This window comes from Pundamilia nyererei, unplaced genomic scaffold (genome assembly GCF_000239375.1).
Source record: "Pundamilia nyererei isolate P.nyererei 1_Seehausen unplaced genomic scaffold, PunNye1.0 scaffold00220, whole genome shotgun sequence".
NCBI classification, from domain to species: Eukaryota; Metazoa; Chordata; class Actinopteri; order Cichliformes; family Cichlidae; genus Pundamilia; species Pundamilia nyererei.
The window spans coordinates 23,468-28,304 of NW_005187621.1; the positions used below are offsets into that span (position 1 = coordinate 23,468).

At 40.7% G+C, this 4,837-nt stretch overlaps 1 protein-coding gene across 1 annotated transcript in view; it reads left to right on the forward strand.

The window, feature by feature from the left end:
* Positions 1 to 3,292: 3,292 nt before the first annotated feature.
* LOC106456437 (protein NLRC3-like) overlaps positions 3,293 to 4,837 on the forward strand; it is a gene marked incomplete at its 3' end in the record, with an annotated part of 14,254 nt that continues 12,709 nt past the window's right edge. Inside the window, exons 1-3 of the mRNA XM_013914725.1 lie at positions 3,293 to 3,317; positions 3,437 to 3,586; positions 3,771 to 3,884. The remainder of the gene's footprint in view (positions 3,318 to 3,436; positions 3,587 to 3,770; positions 3,885 to 4,837) is intronic.

A 4,837-nucleotide genomic window follows, 5' to 3' on the forward strand; every position in this document is an offset into this window, starting at 1 on the left:
CTGCTGTTAAACGCCAAAGAAGAAGAAGCAGCCTCCAGTGTCGTGGCTGTGTCCAAATGTAGCCACATCCTTCGGAGGCCGCATTTGAAGGTCAATTACATTACAGCGACGTGACAAAGGCTGGCCAAATTCAAAGACTCCGACAAATGCGGCCGACAAATGCATCCTCCTTTTCCTCAGATTTGAAGGATGGGTCTGGTGTATCCTTCGTGGCCCAACCTATCCCAGAATTCACAGTGTGGCTCAGCCAATTCCAGTTTCCTGCAATGGCGGCAGCTACTTAGTTTTAATATTACTCTTATTACTCTTTCTGGGTCACAAAATAGTTTTCAGATATTTTAGGAGAGAATGTAGCAGCAGATCACTTCAAATATCTGCTCCGTTTATCAAGACATCACATATTTGCAAACGTGCTCCGATGTTTTCGGAGACGCCTGTTTCCCACCAGCTTGATAGCTGACCAGGGGTTCGAAGCTCTCTAGAGCCAGCTTGAACAGCAAACTCCAGGCACATTGTTTTCAAACCCCCCGTGGTCTTTCGCTCCTCGGGTTAAACATGATATATAAGTCAATTAGATAACTTAAAAATTTTATTGTTTGGCTTTTTTCAGTGTTTTATTTGTTCCTGAGTAAATCGGTTTGCCTGAGATTAAAGTTATAGTTTTCACACAGCTGAATAAACGTCAAACAGAAAACTGATTAAACAGAAGGGAGAGATGGTTGAGAATTTACTCCAATGTCCTGTATATTTTAGATAGCAAGGAGCAGACGGCTGAGTCTGCAAATTTCATTAAAAGTTTAATAAACTATCATCTTAATTTTAGTTAGCACATACCTTAAACACTAAGCTAATGATAGTTATATAAGAGCTTATTCCACCAGCATGTTGGTGGAATAAGCTGTACGTTTTATGTCCAATGGATGTATAATCTTATTAGTCGACTAATCGCAAAAATAACCGGTGACCATTCGACTATCAAAATAATTGTTTGTGGTAGCCCTAATCCAGACCAGATCAGCCCACCCAACCCCCACACCTTTCTCGCCTCCATTGCCACTAGGTGCCCCCTTTATTTCTGTCTGCCTGTTAGGTGTGGCTGTGTGCAGACAGGAATAGGACACAAGGTGCAGACTCCGGAGACAGCCGTGAACTCAAAATGGCTTTAATGTGATACTCAAAATATATCATAACTGGAAAAACTCAAAATAACCTTAAACTGGAGGAATGACAGAACACACAGCAAGGTAAACGGTAGATCGCAACAAGGACACAGAGAAACACAGGGCTTAAATACACAGAGGGAGCAATCAGGGAATGAATAACAGGAGGGAAACACAGCTGGGGCAAATCAGAACTGACGAGACCAAAGGAAGCATAAACTGAACACACTGAAATAAGCATGGACTTCCAAAGTAAAACAGGAAACACATAACACAGACTCACATGCAGGCACTACAGAGGGAACAGAGACGTGGGACCAGGGCAGACACAAACACTGACTGAACACGGGGATATAGGAACTAAGGATACACAGAGACGCGAACTAGACAAGGGGATACAGGTGATAGGGGAGACAGAGCAACTAAAGAAACACAGACAGAAAACCAAAACACTAAAACTCTAACCAAACCTCACCCAGAGGACCTTAACTAAGAAAAACCTGTAAAGCAAAGCTAGAATATAATGAAATAACAAAATCAAATAACCAAAAACACAAAACACTGGGTCACCGACCCAGGAACCCTAACACTGCCCCCTCATATATGCCTGTCTAGAACCGGCCCAGGGCTGAAGCTTCCAGTCACAGTGTGTGTCAGTGAATGCATTATTTAGGGAGTAACAGAATACATGTTACGTATTTAAAATACAAAATATGAGTAACTGTATTCTGTTACAGTTAAAAGGGGGATATTCAGAATATTTGTTGAGATAAATGGATTACATGGCAGTCTTTTCCTGTTTTATATGTTAGGCTATGCCCTCTCAATTTTTGTTAATTTCACACCTGTGGGAAAACCCTAAGAAAACACGCAATAAGAGGCTCTAATGCCTGTGTCTCAGTCTTGCGGCCCATGTCACCTCTACTTGCGGCTCGTATAAATGACGTGAAGAAAATTCTTTTCAAAATTATTATTCAAAAAATTATTTAATATAAAGGCAATAGGCAGAGTGTTACAGGCATAGCCATAAAGAATGTAGACTCATGAGCAGTGTAGTCCATGCTGCAGGGAGAATGGACTGCCATACCATTATGTGTCTGTGAGCGCGAGGAGGGAGAAAAAAGGGAGTCAAAAGTATGAGTTGTCACAGACCAGAAACGGGAGATGGAAGCATGTAATATAAGAAATATATATAATAATATATATAGTAAATATAATAATAACCACTGCAGCCAAAAAGAGTGCCCGACGAGCCCAGTTGTAAATAAGTTATTAAGACTCGACTGTACACTGTGTTCGTGTTTTCCTCTGAAACAATAAGTTCCGTTGGAGCAGCCTTTCAACGCCTCTCTCTGTCTCTTGCTAGCAAAGTTGACCCAGACAACAAAGTAAAGCTATTTTTCGGCTACGAGCCCGACACAGAACCCGACGTATTAGCCAGAGGTCCCTTTACTACGGTTCGGAGCCGCGGATCTGTTTGATATATGAGCAGAATAGTTTTCTATATGAGATCACTGCAAAAAGTGCAGCCTTACCTAATGTCCACCCTACTGTTACTCATTTTATATTAAGATTTAAAAATCTAGTTGCTATTGGTATCTCGAGTAACGTTCAGTAATAGTAATAAATCACACAGCAATAGTACATTCATGCAGTTGTAAAAAGCATGACAATATATTAAGTAATCCAAAGTATTCAGAATACGTTACTCTCATTGAGTAACGTAACGGAATACGTTACAAAATACAGGTTGGGTTATGTATTCTGTAATCTGTAGTGGAATACATTTTAAAAGTTACCTTCCCAACCGTGATCATGTGTGCTTCATGGCTCCATCTATTGAACTGATGGTAGAAGTAGAGCAGCTGATGGCAGCTTCCTCTGCCTCACACTGCTGTCTGACTGCATTCTGCTGACACTGAGATGAAGCAGAAAAGAAGCAGCTGGTATTTGGACACACATGATGGAAAGGAGGATTTCAGTTGATGTGCACATGAATGATTTGTGTTTCCTCTGTAGGTGAAGGTAGAAACTGTGTGTGAGCTGATGTGGATGTGAATTCAGCAGCATGGATCAGTGTGAGGACAGAGAGGAGGGAGTCCCTCCCTCTAAAACCACTCTGTGTGGGGAACATGAGAGCCAGACCACAGCTCAGAGGTGAGATGACCATCTCTAACTGTCCATGACTCTTCTCCATGTCACAGCTCAGCACTCACATCACTGCTCCATCATTATTCATTATTCACACTCATACTTCTGTGTATGTTGTTTTAAAGCCCAGAGGTGCACGGTGTACCAGGGTCTGCTGGACCTAAGCCTAAAACTAATCCAGAACCTGGACCTGAACCCAGCTGTGTTTCCTTAAAGAGTGACCTGTCGAAGGATATTGGTGCTGACTTTAAAAAAGAACTTTTATGTGACAAAGAGTAAGTAGTTTACTTTTTTCTGGTTGTTTATGTTTTGGGGGATTAAGTATTCTCATTTTAATTTTTTTTGTTTTACATCATTTTTTTCTGATTTGAGTAATTTTGTTCATCATGTAAGTAATTTAATATTTCCAGTTTTTCCATCTGTCTCATGAAACTTTTACATTTATTGTTTTACATCTAGGATCAGTAAGAAGCCAGAATCTCCTGGACCTGAACCCAGCTGTGCGTCTTTAAAGAGCCATCAGTCAAAAGATATTGGTGAAAATTTTAAAGGATGTCCTTCTCCTGCCAAGAGGTAATGTGTATCTAAATGTCATTGTGAATAAATGTGAATAAATCCTCCATCATGTTTAATATCAGCTCACCTCTTTTTCACACACATTTCTATGTTCATGTGTGAAGTGGTGTGTGTTGGAATGTTTCCACAAAGACAGCAGTCAGAGTGTAAAGAATGGATGTTGTAGAAGGGGTTTCTGTAGTGAAGAGGCTGAGTGTCTGTAGGACTCCAGATGCTCCAGCACGTGTCTCCTTTGTGCTTTGCATCAAACACAGTGTAGGTGGGAACTTCCACTCAGGTGTTTCAGGTGTTGCCGGATGGACAAATATTTTTTTCTCCTCTTCAATGACACTTCAGCAGTGCTCAATCTTCTGGGGAGATGTCTGTCTTTATGAAGGTTTATGGATTATAATTCTTTCTTACTTTGGTGAAACTAAGCAATAAACTTTCCACCTAACTTTTCAAATAAATTTCCAGCTGGCAGAGAAAAAAAGATATGAAGCTACAGTGATGCTTAACAGCCTGAGCGATAGTAAAAATTCAAACAGAATTCAAACATAGGCTTAATCTCCATACGTATTTGATATAGTGCCAACGAATACAAATAGGTGTTCTTATATGTCTTAATCATAGAGCTCTGATAGTGATAAGCTATCACAGCATCATCACAGCCACTTTACACCAGGAAGTAACTACATGGGGAAACTGTATTACAAAGAAGACAGCAAGGGAAAACTCAGGGCAGCCTCGTGCTATTGCAATGTAACTAAGGGAAGATTCAGGGTCACCGGATCCAGCCCTAACTATATGCTTTATCAAAAAGGAAAGTTTTGAGCCTAATCTTAAAAGGAAGAGAGAATGTCTGTCTCCCGAATCCAAACTGGAAGCTGGTTCCACAGAAGAGGGGCCTGAAAGCTGAAGGCTCTCCCTCCCATTCTACTTTTAAATACTCTAGGAACAACAAGTAAGCC